Here is a 19078-nt window from a genome sequence, read left to right on the forward strand (position 1 = left end):
CCAATATATATATATATATATATATATATATATATATATATATATATATATATATATATATATATATATATATATATATATATATATATTTTTTTTTTTTTTATATATATATTTTTTTTTGTGTGTGTGTATGTATTGAGTTCACATTAAAGTTATTATACAGAGGTCTGCATTGTAGACGAATACAATGAGGTCTGCATTGTAGACGAATACAATAAAGTCTTTACATACAGCAGAATAGCAATACTACGATTAGACTAGCACATTACAGTGTGATACAGCACTAGGGCTCGGACAAATTTGCTGCTCAGACACAAGGGCTCCAGGAGTCCACTAATAATTCCAGGATTACATACAGTCGTTTCATGTGTCTAGCATTTCAGGATTGTACCTGGAGAGATTTTGGGTTTTCTGGTTCTGCAGAACCTGACCAGGGAGAGTGCATGCGGATACGGATTTATAGGATTCATCTGAAGGGTTTATTCATCCATTTTCAGCCACTGCATTATAATTAAGATTAGTAAGGGTGTTTCATTAAAGAAAAACCCACATTCGTTAACTTAGAAGTGTATCATATGTTACGGGTTGCTTGTGCGACCAAAATCGTTTTAAGAACTAGTTGGAAAATATCACAAGTGGGTAAAAACTATTATGGAATAATACCAGAGTTGTACAAATCCATCAATTGAACGAATTGTTCCTGTTTCAGAATGACAAAGTGCACAATGCCAGCTCCATGAAGATAAGAACGCCGATGGGTTGAATGAATGATCTTGCAGTCCTTGAGGCTGAATGAGCACAAATCACATTCCAAAATGCAATAGAACATCTTCCTATAAGGTTATTATAACAGTGTGGAATGGGATGTTTAAAAACCAATCTTATGGTGTATGTGGTCTACAAACTTTTGATAGATATTAACTTTATTTACAATTTTTCAATTCAAATAAATCAATTAATTAATAATAAAAAAAAAAACTCGAGCTACTTTTGAGCCATATTGTCTCATATGCATGTTAAGTGTAACTGCATCCGTCTCTCAAAGCCACATTTCCAAACCAAAATCCAAACCCCTTTAGAAGATCCTGAACATTCTTCAAAAACGATGATCATCTTACAATGACCAAGATCTTTGATTAGCAGAGATTAGCAGATTAATACGGAATATAGATTTTGGCTTGTCTGTTAAAAAAATGGAATAAAATCTCATCCGGGTACAATCCAGATACAGGACGCATGAAACAGCAAGGTGTAAACAAGGTGTAAAAGCTTTCGTAGCAGCCAGACATCGCCAGCATGTGAGAAACTGTGCCAGCGGATCGTCCTATTATGCATTTCAGCAGGCAGGAATTCCACAAAAAACAATAACAATTGAGCCATAAATGAGCACATGGCATTCTAGCAGTACGTTCGCCAAAAGTGTAGTAGCCAGTATTTGACTTACACGTTTAATATACTGAATGCTTTATATGACAAGAATTAGGTCTTTAGAATACTAACGTAATGAAAACGTAGTAGAAGTAGAATTATTATTAACAACATATTTTAGCTGACATAGATGTATATCTATGTAATCTGGATGTACAATATTATTTCCAGCACTAGAGTCTAGAAATGTGTGGAACTTCACTTGAGTGCTTTAAACTATTGTTTTTTTTTATGCAACGATGCAATAAGATTTGCTCTCAAACGATCTATTTATGTCTAATACTAATCGATCAGGGGTATTCGCGTGCCTGGCTGGTCTGGCTGCATAAAACTACCTTGTTTACATAGAGAAGCAGCTAACATGAGTGAATGGAAGCAACAGCTACCTTTTATTGATTTCTTTATGATCAGTAAGGCATTTCAATGCTTTTTGTTCTTGTCCTTGTTGTCTTTCACGCTTTGTACACATTTTGGCCTGGCGTAATGGATTCTGAATGAGCACGTTTGAATTGTCGAATAAATGACCACATAAGGGTAAATAAAATCTAAATAAATAATTAATCAAATTAAATAGCTGATTTAAGCGAAATTGTGAATGCAGCAGTTTATTCCATGCATTCGCATTTACATTTTCATTCGTATTTTTTGTGCATTGTTCAATCCGCTATAAAAGATTTGCCGGGTCCGAACCTATAGATTTTTATTTTGTATAAGTCTACACCAAAAATTTTTTATAAAGAAATGCAGCCAACAACCATCATTGAAAGGACTACAGAGGGCGGAGTGACTGGAGAAGGTTTGTGATGCACAATTTTCATTTGGTTAATTACATTTCCAATGTAATTATTTGCATATTTGTTTAGATTCGATTCAATTCGCGATTCAATTTGCATTCATTAATGTTTAATTTCACAATTTTAAAATTGGTCTGAAAAGATTGAATAGTTCTATAAAGGTTTATCATATTTTAGAAAGTAAATGAAAAAAAAAATACATTTTTCCAAAGATTTGGAAATACTAAATTGAATTTATAAACTGAATAAACAATTTAGCACGTGTGAAATGGATGAGCTCCATAGCAGCACCTGAAATGTAAATTTGAATCGTAAATAGAGCTCCAAAGACAGCTAAAATGATTGAGTGAGCTTCATTCATTTGCATTGTAGATCACAGAGGCAAAGGGCTGTAACATTTTGAATACAATAAAAAAACAAACAGTGCAATTGCATAAGATGCTTAATAGAAATAACTAAATGAATCGATTGCCGATTTATGTATCTTCGATGTACATGATTTATATTTACTTGACTAAGAGGGACGTCAATGCAAATTTCAGTGGCCTCACGTGCGTAAAAAGCAAAAGAAATTCCATGAGAAATATGCAAGCTTGATAAATACAAAATAAAATACAGCAGCATCATTTCAAACTCAAGGCTGTATAAAGCAAGCAGTTTAGGTGCTACACTTCCATTGTTTATTTTGTGTTTTCCCATTGCAATCACTGTAGAGCCAACAGCAGGATGTTTGATATACCAGCATTACCTTGCACAAAGTATATAAATAAAAACCTGCTCCTGGATTTAACACTATCTTTGTCATTTTATTTTTTATTTAGGAATAGCTTCTTGGTTCGTAGACAAAATTGCCATCTCAGTTATGTGTTGTGTCTGGGAAAAACTCATCAGCTGTGGATGAATTCTGGCAAACCAATAACATTTTCTACCAATATATACGTTGACACCTTGAATATTTATTTAAAACGGAGGTGCAAACACTTTGGTTTACTTTCGAATTTTCCTGCAAAGATCTCAAGGTTGAACATCTTGTGATTTCTGATATGCTTTTCTGTTTGCCTCATTTGTAAAGAGTGATTAAGTTACTAAGAACTTTGATTGAGCAAATCCAGCTGATTGAGCAAATCTAGCGATTCTCCACTAAACACTCCAAAATAGACACTATTTTAAGTGAAAATCTGAGGTAAAAAGTTTTTGATATAACCAAACCAGCCTGTCTGGCACCAACACCCTTGCCCCAAAGAGCACATTTCCCCCCTATTCTGATGTTTGATTTGATTCTTGCACTTCTTTTGAACGCATAATTGAACAAGTGAAATGGTTTTCTTAATAACGTGGCCAATGAGTATGTGTTCAGTTGTATAAACAGGATTTCCCAGTGATTTTCTTACATATTACCCTTGTAACTAATGGCTTTATATCTTAAGGCAAAAATCTAGTACACGAAAGGAACCTGAGAAAACAATTATTTCATTTGTTTATGGAACAAGGTTAGAAAATACCCATTTCATTTGTGTGAATTTATAAGCCCCTTAAGCTTAATAACTGGTTGTACCACCTTCATCAGCAATACCTGCCACTAGCCAAATTTCAACTAATATCCATCTCTACAGTGATGTGAAGAAATTTGAGTTCACTTGTCATTACAAATAGGCTTTTCCTTTTCATTAGTTCTCCATGAATTGCTGTTTTATATCCTTTCACTCATTTGCCTCAATATGTCTGAAGATAGACACAGTGCCATGCAAATAAACCACATCTCCTATTGCTTTTTTTATGGCTTTGGGCACAAAAGTTCCTGAGACGATACAGGCTATACCCTTAAAAAAAGGCTTGATTCACTATGCTTGTCTGTTCATGTTTGTGTTCATATGGGTAGGCTGCATCAGCACAGTCTCTTCCTTATGAGGAAACTCATAAGTAGGCGAGTGACACCACCACACAGATGAGGCTAAATCACGCATTACCTGCAAATGCAAACCAGATCCTCTTTTTGCCCCAATCACACCCACACCCCTAAAACTCAACTTAGGCTAGTTAGCAGTCCAGGATGTTGCAGAACACTCCCCCCCCCCCCCCCCCAGAAATTTTGTCAAAGCATAAACGGTCTACAAGCAATGGAACCAATGCAGCAACACTGCTTCACACTGCAACTCATTCGTGGCAAGATAAGATATACTCATAGATTTAGAAAAGCTATCTATAAAAGCCTCTCCCAACCATGGCTACTCATTAAAGTTGTGAACAACCTAATGAGAAATGGCACTGAGAAAGTATGCCATATGAAGTATGGAGAAGAATCATTCACTCACTGATTAAAGGCTTTGAGCTACACATCAGAAAACTGACGGTTCAAGTCCCTGCACCTGCCACTGAATTCTTTGAACATCACTCTTGATCCAGATCTAGAATGTTTTTTTTGTTGTTGTTGTTTTTTAGCAAATGCAATGTTTTTAAAGAATGGCACTATGATGCAACTGTGTTTTCAAGTAATGGTTAAGAGTCTACACCAGGTATGCTTAGTAATACTGAGCCAGTGATTCTAAGCATACCTGGTCTAGGCAATCCACTCTCTTCAAAAGTCCCTACTAAAGCCAGTACGGACTTCATTTTCTGGACTTGTACTATTTTCAATCTTTTTAGTAGCTTGAGTAACTGATCTGACTATAAAAAGTCTGCTGAGACATAACAGCAACTGGGTGATCCAGTAAAAATTCTACAAATGTATTTCTTACTAGCTACTTTTGCCGCCTTTTTGTGTTACTTCCCTATATTAACTTCGCTGTTTATGAGACTATGAGACCAAAAAATATCTACTAGCTTTTGACGAAGAAAAAAAAAACAACTCTTTAGCCTGGTGATTTTCATAAATTAAAAATCTGCTCTTTTCAACCAACACAAAAAACACAATCATCTCACATTAGTCAAAAACGGGTATTAAAATTTTCAAGTGCTGTTCGAGGAGCCAAATTAGCCTACGGAATAAAAAGTGTGAAAATGCTGTCCCCGATCTTGTGCGCAACAGTTGTTCATGAATTGACATTATTACCTTGTGTGCAGCAAAAACACCAGGCATCCATTTACAAATTCTGGTAGCCTCTATGTGGATGGACCTGTTATGCACAGGACTGGGAGTCATATAGGAGAACAGACTGACAGCATAATTTTGCCTTAGTGCAACCAGGTTGGTGAAAGAAAAAACACTCTTGGGGGAAAAAATGCTGTGCAGAGGTGGAAAGTGTAGAGGAGGGCAACTGGTAGACTGTGAAGAACAAGAGGAACAGCCTGTCCTGTGGTGTCGATTGAAAAGAGACCCCCAACTGTGGAGCTGAGATTGGGAAAAAGTTTTCCAGCTGAGACAGAGAATCTGCAGAAGCAAGTAAAATGTGTGTTCGGAGCAGGGCGAAAAAATTTTTTTTAAACACGTTGTTTTGGGCATGTCCGAAAACACTTGATCGGTATGATAATGGTAGCTGTAATAAGCAGGTATCCTCACTACGAACTATCACACAAAGACCTCCAGTGGAGATTTGGGGGCTTTACAATAATACTTTGTGGGTTGAGTTTGGTTTATATATGTTTCTGTGAATAAGAACAGTGTCATATTTAACACTTGTGGCACAACTCCTACTTACAGCATTGTTGTTCGAAGGTTGTTGTTTTTTTAGTATTTATTGTATTTGTATTAAGATTTCCAAAATTGCCCCAAACATGCTTTACGAACGATTTACCCTGGTCAGGCTAAATCACATGGTTCGGGAATACACCCTGGATGGGACACCAGTCCATCAGTAATGTATGTTAGCTTATCCATAGCCCATCCAATAACCCATACCAGAATGAAATGAACCCAGAGAACACAGAGGAAACGAACACCTTGAAGGTTTATAATTAGCGATAATGACATGTCTAATATAGTTTCAACAACAGGTTTAAACAGAAATGCCTACGAAGTAGAATTGCTGATGTGCTTGGCCGCTGTATCTCTGATTTCTAGAGGTTTTGAATAAATCTGTCCTTCATTACGGAGAAGGCAAGTTTGGAGATGGGGTTAGTGTATAAATCCCGACATGAAATATTGATTTAAAACCCCATGAGCGAGGACTCTTGATCAAAGCGGCGTAGGAGGACGAGAAGACCCGGGTGACTGTGAGAAACAGGCGGAGACATTCTGTCCTGTGGTGTTGATTGGAGATAGGCGCCTGACTGTGGAGCCAAGATTGGGCAAAAGTTCTCCAGCTGAGACAAAATCCACCAGCATGTTCAGAGGAAAGAAAAATAATAATATAAAAAAAAAGAAAACAGGTTATCTGCATTTCTAGCTCAAATCCATATTTTTGGATTTTTTGGATATTTTTTTGGAGTCTTGAGTTGTATCAGCAACTTCTAGTGACTTTAGGGCAACTGAATCTATTTGGCTGATACCATGACTGGGACACCAAGTGACACACTACTGCATGTATATACTGTACATGGTGATGCTAATGTGATGCATAAAGACATCAAGGGGAATTTTAACTGTTTACTTATAATCTATTTATTAATGAATAATTTACATCCAAATTATAATTTGCTACTTTCAGAGTGTCCTGGTCAGACATTATGACATAATTAAATATAAATGGACATGAGGGATGACACTTGATGTTGAACACATGACACATTGATCATTCTAAATATTTCACAGGGTGAATATGCTTAAAACAAGGTTGCGTAAAATGAATTCATTTTTTATAACCTATGATGGATTACTGATGAAAAATCAGGTAAAAGGTTTGAGGTATAAGGTCTATGCATGTTTTTTTTTTTTTTTTTAAGAATTATGATTATATTTTAGGTCATGTTAAGTCATAGTGGGCTGGTCCTTGTAGTGTCATGGGCCAAAAAAATGAATATAAAAAATAGCATTATGTAAAAAATTTAAGTTGCCATAGTTCCCCTCATTTATGAATTTATAATAGTTATAAATAAAAAAATTTTTTACTTTATAATTTGCTTAACTTATACAATTTTATTTTCAAAGTTCTCTGGTTCAGTGGAACTTACGATACAAAGAAAACAAACAATAATTCACATCTGGAAGCATAGCCAATGATATGATACATTAAAGATGAATAAGAAGCTGAGGATGGAGCCACCAGGAAGGAGGAAAAGAGGAAGGCCAAGGAGGAGGTTTATAGATGTGGTGAGGGAAGATATGCAGGTAGTTGGTGTAAAAGAGGCAGATGTAGAGGACAGGAGGGTATAGAGACGAATGATCTGCTGTGGCGCCCCCTAATTGGAGAAGCTGAAAGAAAAAGAAGGGAAGAAGAAAGATGAATATGAAGCAGCTACTGATGCGATATAATTCACCCCATTATGATTGAATGCTATACGATGCAATGAAAAAAAATATTTTATGGCAATTCAATATAGTACATGTAGTTCGCTTTTATTTCTTTGGCTCAGACAGACAGCAAATCATTAATTTACTTACTTAAGTGCCATCTGTCTTCTAACGCATGGCCCTTTCACAAACAGGCCATTGTAGTCCAGAAAAAAAAGGTAAAATAATACCAGACATTCTTTTCCTGTTCTCTCATCAGGAAGATACAGCTCTTCCTCTGCTATTTATCCTTTTTTCAGTCCTCATTCTCCTCCTCTTCACCTCCAAAGCCATCCTACAGACCCACCATCCGATGCTGTCTAGCTACACTGTCCCCTGTAAACACCTTAGTCTCTAATCTATTTCAGGTTGCACCACCTGTGTGTACCTTCCTTTACTTTTATACGTGAATCTAATGCACACTTTTTTTTTTATTGCTGCATCACAACGTGCACTATCAGTGACTCTTGCAATCACTAATAAATAAATAAATAAATAAATAAATAAATAAATAAATAAATAAATAAATAAATATACAATTCAAGAGCGTTCAAAACCTAATATAATTATTCAAGCTATGCAAACATATTTTCAGAATATTAGTGATCTCTATTCAAAGACATGAAGCTGATCCTCATTTTTCAAAGATGTTGGGCTGCAGCTGATGTAGATGAGAGTCAGTTGGTTTGCTTCTCACTTTACACTCGATCGAGTTCATCCTAAATGTTAAGTTAGAATTGAAGATCTGTCTCAGTTGGCATGCCAATTTATCCTCCTTGTTTCTAATATTATTTATGGCATGGTGGGGTCAAATCAAAGGTCATGAATGACCAATGCCTCAGAGCCCTAGTTTGTGAAATAACTAAAATATTTTTGAAATATACATGGCTCTGTCTTGATCAAGTTTTGAAATAACGTGTTTCCTGAATGTTTATACGCAGCTGTATCTGCTTAAAAGGCTTTAAATTACAATGTGAGGTAAAAAAAAAAAAATAAGCGGGCATGTCCTAGCAAAAATTTTCTCTAGAAATACTCTATAGTTCAATGTATTTGCATTTCAACTATTTTAATCTCGTAATTATTTATAGAAACGTAATATCAGCAGCACTCACGCAATACCTCAGTGGTGGAAAAATCCGTCTGGGTTTGGATTCGAACTGGCATTCAATACAGATACATGTAAACTAATACACATGTTTATAATTATGTGCTTATGTTATGAGAATGCGCCTGGTGCTAAATTACAGTGCTGTTTTGTTAGGAATAAATGAATAACATTGCACAAGGAAGGACTGGCAACATGTACAGATGCTATCATTTACCAGAAAGAAAAGCAACAATGTTTAATGAACTGCTGCCAGGAAATAAAAATCGAAACTTTTAAACCACCCAGATAAAAGAGGCAGCTTGGGATTTTTTTGTTTAAAAAAAATGCCCCTTTCCATGTTTAATGAGAATAATAATACAAGTGTAGACAAAAAAAAAACCCCATTCTGCAATGAAAAAGAAAAAAAAAAAAAAAACAGAACGGGAGAAAGAGTCGAGTCGTTTCCACAGCCAGGGGTGATTTCACAGTCTTGCGTGAACAAAAGTGTTTTGTTGGATGCCCCCAAAGGGAAGAGGTGTTGGCTCATTTGGCTGCAGCTTTTTGTACCTGGGCCGGCAGAACCCGCTGGTGGCTCTTTGTTGAAGAAGGAAACCTTAGCCGGGAGGTGCGAGCCTCGCGTAGATGTGGCGGCATCGGATGACCCTGCCGTTTCCTCTCCTGCTACTTTACCTGCCTTTTTTTGTTTGTTTGCCGAACCTGATGAGATCAGATCTGCTTTCTGCATAATGTTAAACCCCTATTTTTTTCCCTTTCCTCTTTGTACTGTCTTGTTTTTTTACCCTTTTATATTAACATTCTTCCTCCACCTTTTCTCCTCAACATCCACTCTACAGTATCTAGTGAAGAAGTATTAATTATACATAGCTCTGACTTGATCACAGATAAGATTGGATTTCGATCCGCAGCTGCATCTGCTCGGAAGTCTTTAAATCACAATGCGTGGTAGCACTGAGGATGTTTCCTGCTTGTGTGGCAGAGTATATACCATCACTACAAGGCTTGCAAGTCTTTCCTGGGAACATTGGAAATGAGGCAGAAATATTACATCATAGGACACCATGCACATCCACACTTGCATTCAAAGTTATTATTAAGGCCTGCCATTTTGACCAATGTTTCCTGAATAATGTATTTTTTATATACATTTTTTAAACAAATGTAGTTAGACACCTGACTTTTAGAGCCATATTTGTTTATTTATTTTTTTACAAACTTTTACCACAAATTTGAAAGCTTACAATTGAATAGGAAATATAGCATGAAATTTTGCCTTTACTTGAACTAGTAGACCCAAACCTGTTCTAGCATGATAATGCCTCTATGCACAAAGCCAGCTCCATGAATATATATTTTACATGGTTTGGATTGGAAGATTGTACTCCTTTGGGATCAATTGGAATGCCCACTGCACCCCAGGCGACTTCACCTCACTTACATAACACCCTTGTTGCTAAATGAGCACAAATCTCCACAAGCACACTCCAAAATGTAGTAAAACACCTTCCCAAATGACTGGAGGTTATTATAAAAGCAAATTGGGACAAAATGTGAAATGCAAATACGAATCTTAGGGTCAGGTGTCCACAAACTTCTATCACGTTTAATTTGAACGAGCGCCTATCTTCTTCTTCTTTCGGCTTCTCCTATTAGGGGTCGCCACACCGGATCATCCTTCTCCATACCCCCTGTCCTGTATATCTGACTCTTTCACCCCAACTACATGCATGTCTTTCCTCACCACATCCATAAACCTCCTCCTTAGCCTTCCTCTTTTCCTCCCTCCTGGTGGCCCCATCCTCAGCATTCTCCTACCGATATACCCATGTCCCCCCTCTGCACATGTCCAAACCATCTCAATTGCACCTCCCTCACCATGTCTCCAAAACGTCCTACATGCGCTGTTCCTCTAATATACTTGTTTCTAATCCTGTCCTTCCTCATCACTACCAACGAAAACCTCAGCATCTTCAGCTCTGCTACCTCCAGCTCCACCTCCTGTCTTTTACTCAATGCCACGGTCTCTAAACCATACAACATCGCAGTTCTCACCACAGTCCTATAAACTTTCCCTTTCACTCTCGCAGATACCCTTCTATTACAAATCACTCTTGTTATCACTCTTCTCCACCCACTCCACCCTGCCTGCACTATATTCTTCACTTCTCTCCATTACTTTGTACTGTTAATCCCAGGTACCTGAACTCCTCCACCTTCACCACCTCTTCTCCAATGCCCTCCCTCTCATTCACACACATGTACTCTGTCTTACTCCTACTGAATTTTATTCCCCTTCTCTCCAGCGAATACCTCCACCTCAAGGTTTTTCTTAACCTGCTCCCTACTCTCACCACAAATAATATCATCCGCAAACATCATGGTCCACAGAGACTCCTGTCTGACCTCGTCCGTCAACCTATCCATCATCACTGCAAACAGCAAAGGGCTCAGAGCCAATCCTTGATGCAATCCAACCGCTACCTTAAACCAAGCTGTTGTTTCCTGGTAAACCATCTTCTTAAAAACTCCACTGCCATCTCTCCTAAACATCTTCATGCTTCTAACGGTATGCCATCTGGTCCAACCAACTTTCCACTCTTTATCCTTTTAATTGCTGCTCTCACTTCCCCCTTAATAATCCTATCCACTTTCTGCTTCACAATCTCCACACCATCCAACATTCTCTCTCTCTCTCATTTTCCTCATTCATTAGCTGCTCAAAATACTCCCTCCATCTTCTCAACACACTCTCCTCACTAGTCAACACATTTCCATCTCCATCCTTAATTGATCAATTTACTTGCGCACATCCTTCCCAGCTTGGCCCCTCTGCCTGGCCAATCGGTACAAATCCTTTTCTCCTTAATTAGTGTCTAACTTCTTAAACAGCTCCTCATATGCCTTTTCCTTGGCTTTCGCCACATCCCTCTTTACCTGCTGCTGTACTCCTGCCTACTTTTCACATCACTCTGTTGATCCCAATTCTGTTTTGCCAACCTCTTTCTCATTATACTCACCTGCACTTCCTCATTCCACCACCACATCTCTTTGTCTTCCTTTTTATTTCTAGATGTCACACCAAGTACCTTTCTAGCTGTCTTCCTTATCACTTTTGCAGTAGTTGCCCAATCATCCAGCACTTCTTCACCACCACTGAGCTCCTGTCTGACCTCTTCCCGTAATCTCACACTGCAGTCTTCCTCCTTTAGTTTCCACCATCTTATTCTTATTTCAGGCCTCACTCTCCTCCTCCTCTTCTTCACCTCCAAAACCATCCTACAGACCACCATCTGATGCTGTCTAGCTACACTACCCCTGCCAACACCTTGCAGTCTCCAATCCCCTTCAAGTTGCATCTTCTACATAGAACATAGTCCACCTGTGTGCACCTTCCTTCACTCTTATACTTCACCCTACGCTCTTCTTTCTTCTTAAAATAAGTGCTCACCACTGCCATTTCCATCCTTTTAGCAAAATCTACCACCATTTGCCCTTCCACATTCCTCTCCTTAAGGCCATACCTACCCATCACATCCTCATCACCTCTGTTCCCCTCACCAACATGGCCATTATCAAGTCTGCCCCAATTACCAATCGTTAATTCCTAGGTACATCTTCTAACACTTCATCTAACTCACTTCAGAATGTTTAATTCTCCTCTATCTCACAGCCCTCTTGTGGATCATAAGCACTGATGACATTTATCATCACCCATTCAACTTCCAGCTTCATGTTCATCACCCTATCAAAAACTCTCTTCACCTCCACTACACTCTTACTGTACTCTTCCTTCAGGATCACCCCTACACCATTTATCTTTCCATCCACACCATGATAGAACAGTTTAAACCCCCCTCCAATGCTCAATATCAGCTACCTCTTTCCCGTTACCATAGTACCAACATTTAATGTACCAACCTGAACCTCCACTCTCCTACATTTCCTACGTCTCTGTAGATGTCTTCCTCCTCTCCTTCTCCTCCTTCGGCTAACAGTAGCCCAATTTTCACCTGTACACTGTTGGCTAATGATACCTGTGGCGGTCGTTGGTAACCCGGGCCTCGACTGATCCGGTATGAAATTCTGATTCCTGATCAGCATATTTGATTTAGCACATGTTTTACGCTGGATGAACTTCCTAACGCAACCCTCCCCATTTATACGGTCTTGGGACCAGCACTAAGAGTGCACTGGCTTGTGCAACCCTAATGGCTGGGTTTGAATGCGCGCCTATACTGAAGCAAAAAAAGAAATATTTTTTTAAGTCTTCCCATGTGTACAAATGGGTAGTGATTCTATAAAAAAAGAAAAAAAAAAAATGGATAATACGAACACAGTTATAGTTGCATCTAATCAGAAAGAACATACCATTGATCTGAAGTTCAAATATGAATAATTATTCATTCCAAACTATGCATACAGATATTTTGTCCAACGCCGATCCCTTTTTCCCCATTCTTGGAATCAACAGAGGACATTTTAAATGGATACCTCATACCCACATTATTGTCTAGCATTTGTGTTTGCTCAACCCTGTATTTGCATCTGCAAGAAAATGGACTTTCCATTACACATTGTAAATAAAAAGGGCAAAACTGTTGTCTTTAATACTTTTAATACTTAAATAATAACAACAATAATAATAGTAATAATACTAAGAAAGCTTAAAGCACCCTGAGAGGTCACGACACCCTCCTTTTATTTGAGTTAAAATAATCGTTCTAGTTTGTACCAGCACAGCCTTTTTCATTTCAAAATAGCCCTTTTCTCAAGTGCCTGATTTTGAAAGCAAGAAAATGCTGCATGCGAGGATTTTTTTTTTCTTTCGGAGGAGTGCCGAGGTTGTTCTGACCTGATCGAATGTGCCGCTGACACTAAAGAGACTCCTTCCAAAAATAATCAAATCATGTTTACAACATCCGCCAACATCCTAGTTAACGATCCGTTACTATAAAGACAAGCACAAATTTATAGGAAATAAATTTATATCTTTCCATGGATTGGACTCATGCATCCAGTAGCTTGTGCCACTTTTTTTTTATCCATTTCCATAAGCATAGCATAGCAATTGGATCTTTAGGGACTTTTGAACCTTGATGAAGTTAGTAGTTTTGCTGAAGGTGGTAGTGCGACAACCATGATTGGAGTAACGAGCATTCTGTTTGTAATGGCGTCAGGTCATGAATGTGCAGGGATGATGATGATGGGGGTGTTGATGATGATGGTTCAGACAGTAAGCGCTGGTGAACGCTGATGTGTTCGCTTCATTTGCGACAGGGATGGGAAAAGCAGGTCTTATCCTATATGTGGGGTAACAAGGATGTGTGTGGTGACCTGGGTTATGACTTGCTGCCAGCTCATATGTCATGAGGCTGAGTCAGTGCTCTCTCTCTTTCCTGCTTGTTTGTGCCATTATTGCATTGGCAGGAGATGTCTACTCTGTCTGTAAGTCTGTCTTTCTCTCTTTTTTTTTTGCTCTCAGTGACTCCAAGTTCCTGTCTTGACCCACCCCAACTATCAATCGCTCAGGCTGTCCCCAACCACATGGTCTCAGGAAAAAATTTCCACTCCGGAGCCTTTTGCACAAATAAATAATTGGATATAAACAAGAGCAAAATATTTAGAGATACACAGACAATTTAGTAGAACATGTAGTGGAGCTGTCTCCCATTCCCTGTCCCTCTTGTTGATCCATATGAACTTCAGAATGTTGGATGAAGCCACTGATTGGTTAATGAGATGTTTCACATCCAAGTGATTCAAGAGTCCCACAAACCCAAATAACTCAAAGTAAAAAATAAGATTGCAAATCTATAAAAGATGTGAAAGATTCTTTGCATTTCAAGCAAAACAACTGTTTAAAAAACTACATTACAGCATTTCAGCAAAACAAAGTAGAAAGGTTTTGTGCACTTTATTATTTTCGCTGGGCTTTCTTTAGAGATCATGTTTCAACACACACAGAAATAAAAGTCACTTAGAAGTCACTTGTTAGCTATTTTCTAGCATGATTAAAGCGTGAAGTCATGCTAGAACAGCTCCATGCTGAGGTTTTAATCATGTCAAGGGTTGCTTCATTCTGCAAAAGATACTGTTTCACTGTTCCTCACTTCCTGTCATCGTTTTCTTTCTTTGCCCACTTTATTGTCCTTGCCTTTTCTCATCATTTCTGAAAGGAAACAGCCAAGAAGCTGCAAAACACACACATTCAACAGCTAAATCCTCCACTGTTGACCTGAAATCAACCAGTATTTTTTGAACACACAATTATATTTCTATTACACACATTAACTCTGTGTGTATGTGTGTGTGTGTGTGTGTGTGTGTGTGTGTGTGTGTGTGTGTGGGTTTGCGTGTGTATACACTGTAGTCCATGGCATGATAGGCTACACAGGCTGCACTTAACACTAGACATTAATTCAACGGCACTTCAGACTCAGTGATTGGCGCTCTGAGTCTTTGCCTGTAGGGCTGTTCAGATATTGTTTCTCCTAATCTCTCTGTACCACCTGTGGAAACAGCTATAATTGACTCGCTTTACAATAGAGATTAATTACTCATCCTAATACGCAACTCATACCCAAATTATGGCAGCTTGTGGGTAAATGATATGGGCTTCCTCGTTTATTGTCTCCTGAAAAAAAAAATATACAGGGCATTTCCTCATTTTGGAATGGATTTTAAAATGGATTCCATTAAGTCAGGTTAAAGTTTGGGGTCTTGCTCGGTCAGTTCTATTTTAATATAAGTAAAGTAAATAATGTTTAATAAATATCCCTACCTGGATCCTAGAATTATCTACCTTTTAAACCCTGCTGCTGTAATCATAAAGATTATAAAGATTGACTATTTTCATCCTACTACTTCTTTTCACATCGGGGCACATACAGAATCAGTGCAGTATTTATACATCATTACACACCTGTTTGTTATCTACAAATCTCTACTTGGATCACACAAATTACCTCAGGAAAAATCAAGGATAGAAAATATGGACGAAAATCTAAAATAGAAATTGGAGACAAAAGAAGAAAGCCAGGGATAAAAATGAATGTGGACCAAAGAAGAACATAAGGAGGATTGAAGAAGAAAATCAGGAATAAAATAAAAATTAGGAATTCAAATAAGATTGAAGAAGAAAATCAGGGAGAAAAAAAATTGGATTGAAGAAGAAAATCAGGGATAGAAATTGAGGATTGAGAAAAAAAAAACAGGATTAGAAATTGAGGATTTAAGAACAAATTAAGGGATAGAAAATGTGGACCAAAGAAGAACATCAGGAGGAGTGAAGAAGAAAATCAGGAATAAAAAAGAGGATTGAAGAAGAAAACCAGGGTGAAAAAAATTGTATTAAAGATGAAAATCAGGGAGAAAAAATAAGGATTGAGAAAAAAAAAAACAGGATTAGAAATTGAGGATTTAAGAACAAATTAAGGGATAGAAAATGTGGACCAAAGAAGAACATCAGGAGGAGTGAAGAAGAAAAGCAGTAATTAAAAAAATAAGGATTGAAGAAGGAAATTAGGTAGAAAAGAATTTGGATTAAAGAAAAAATTCAGGGAGAAAAAAATAAGGATTGAAAAAAAAAATCAGGGATAGAAATTGTGGATTAAGAAACAAATTAAGGGATAGAAAATGTGAACTGAGGAAGAAAATCAGGGTTAGTAAATGCAGCATTAAGAAGAAAATCCCTGTGATTAAAATACTGTTTTAAAATACTGTGGTATTTATAAAAGGATGTGTTATAATTAATAGTAGCCTAAAATAAAATGTCATAGTTTCTATGCTTTTTTTTAATGCTATTTGATACAATATATATATATATATATATATATATATATATATAAAATCACATTCTCACATTTCTGTAACGCTGCTTGAGGAAAGTGTCTGTAGTTATAAGCATTATACAAATATCTACAGAGTCACGTCACTGTAATGCGATCCTTATATCGCATATCTGTTATGGACCTGCAGAGAAGCGGTGCTTGACTTTGGGGAAGGTGGATCTGGCCAAAGATTGTGTAATATAATTAAACACTGATCCCAAGATATGTTAGGTGGATGAGAGAGAGCATTCGTGGCCCGGGTATTTGACAAACCTTGGCAATGTCACTGATCTTATTCACGGGAAAAATCAGACCGAGCACTTCAAACCACCCTCCTTGTTTATTTCATGATTTGTTTTTCAATTACATTTGCTCATCCTCTTTCCCTCGAACCCAGTGTAAAATGATATGTTTTTTTTTTTTTTTTTTTGGGGGGGGGGGGCCCTCTACATGAACCTTTGAATAGCTTTGCATGATAGTGAGGCTTGTGTTCCTTCATAGTGAAAGCTTTGCAATCATTCGGATATTTCTCAATATGCAAATGAGTTTATCTGCAGGGGTCACCAAAGTGATGTGTCCTTGATGCCCTCTGAGACAAAACAAGACAGAAAGACAAGAAAATATACAGATTTTATTTTGACTTACATGACAAGACATGAATGAATGAATTGTAATGAAAATGCTTTTTGGAAGAAAGGGTATGTATGCTAACTGTTTTTGTTAAATATTTTCTCAAACCCTAAATATTAAGCTACAAATCTGTATCATTCTTTCAGGTGGATTTCTTGATGGGAGAGGGATTGGGGGGGGGGGGGGTGTTACATTCATTCCGAATGCAGATTTAGATCCTTGATGAGAAAGCATGACAATGGCGAAAAAAATCTCCTTGACAATCATAGAGAAAAATCAAACAGCACTGGGTGTGTTGAAAAGATGTGGAATATCCAGATCAATACTGTACCATGTATGTTTGGGGGTACATCAATGAACTATTATGACATTTCGGTCATTTTCACAAAACCAATTTGTGAAAATGTCAATTGTTAAAAGAATGCTGTACTGATACAATTTCCTTAGAAAAACTCTTGGGATGAGCATGAAACATTTTTTATGATTACCTCAGCAAAATCCAGGTGAGTGAAGATACTTACTGCAACAGAAAGTTTTCTTTGGAAGGTTATAACCTGTATTTAATCATATGCTGAGGATGGAGCTGCCAGGCAAAAGGAAAAATAGGAAGGCCAAGGAGATGGTTTATGGATATGGTGAGGCAAGACATGCAGATGGTTAGACCCCTAATGGGAGAAGCTAAAAGATGATAACCTGTATGAAATTACACTATCTACACAGACTGGAATTATGGAATTATTATATATGGATAACAATATTGGAACAATTGACTTTTCCAGACATTTGTGTTTCTTCTCTATGCACAAAGTTGGAGGCATACAAATGTCTTTGCATGCGATGGCATGACAGTTTCCGTTCACATTAATTAGGAGACCTAAACTTGCTCCAGCATGGCAATGCCTTTGTGCACAAAACCAGCACCATGTAAATATACTTTACATAAAACTCTGACCTCAACACTACTGATCGCTTTTGGGATGAATTGGAACTCTGACTGCACCCCAGACATACTCACATCACCTTAATACCTTAATACCTTGTGGCTGAACGAGAACAAATCCCATTCAGAGATCTGGTAAAACATCTTTCCAGAGGAGTGGACATTATTAGAGAAACGTGGTGTTCAAAAAAAACCATATGAATCGTATGTCCATGTGACCACAAACTGTGGACTTGTTTATTTATATATCTGTCTATTCACCGGCATGTACAGAAGAAAACATGACCTCCCTTGACACATCTTATACCATTTTGCTATTATCTAAAGATTTACATTCATGATACATTCAATGTCATGGCATGTCCTCAGAACTAGTCACTTACTGTAAGCGGATTATCTTTATTTCTATTTTTTCTTGAATTTTATATGAGAGAATCCATAATCCACAAGTAAGAAAGTCGAATAGACGTGAACTGTTATATCTTCGCTATGTTGCATTAATAAAAAGCTCACTCATGCTAGCTTTCTACAGCAGTGCACGAATGAACATCAGACATCATATGGCGAATACATGAACTCCCAACAAAAGGGTCATTTTTGTTGCCTAATTCACAATGACACCTCATTGATGATGTCATGCTTCGAAGACAGATAGTGAGTGAGACAGAGAGAGAGAGAGAGAGAGAGAGAGAGAGAGATAGCGAGAAAGAGAGAGAGATGGAGAAAAGCATCTGTAGCTTTCTATATCCACATGACCCCCCTCCCCAGCTCAAACCCATGCTCTCGACCTCTCTATGCAAAGGTTGCTCACACTCATTAGTCCCTAATTGGGCTGTATTTTCATAAAGCCTTCCATTTAAAGAGCACTAACTAGCGTGCAAAATTGGCAAATGTAATGTTGAACTAACAAGCGGAACATTGTGAAGCCATTTGTTTTATATTGTTCTTATGCACAGATCTTTTTCATATTTCTTAGTTAGTATAGTG

At 37.6% G+C, this 19078-nt stretch overlaps 1 long non-coding RNA gene across 1 annotated transcript in view; it reads right to left on the reverse strand.

Moving 5' to 3' along the window:
* Positions 1 to 19078, reverse strand: part of LOC310718000 — a 68595-nt gene that overhangs the window by 19388 nt on the left and 30129 nt on the right. The window lies entirely within an intron of this gene.

This window comes from Silurus aristotelis (assembly GCF_946808225.1).
Source record: "Silurus aristotelis genome assembly, chromosome: 23".
Taxonomy (NCBI): Eukaryota; Metazoa; Chordata; class Actinopteri; order Siluriformes; family Siluridae; genus Silurus; species Silurus aristotelis.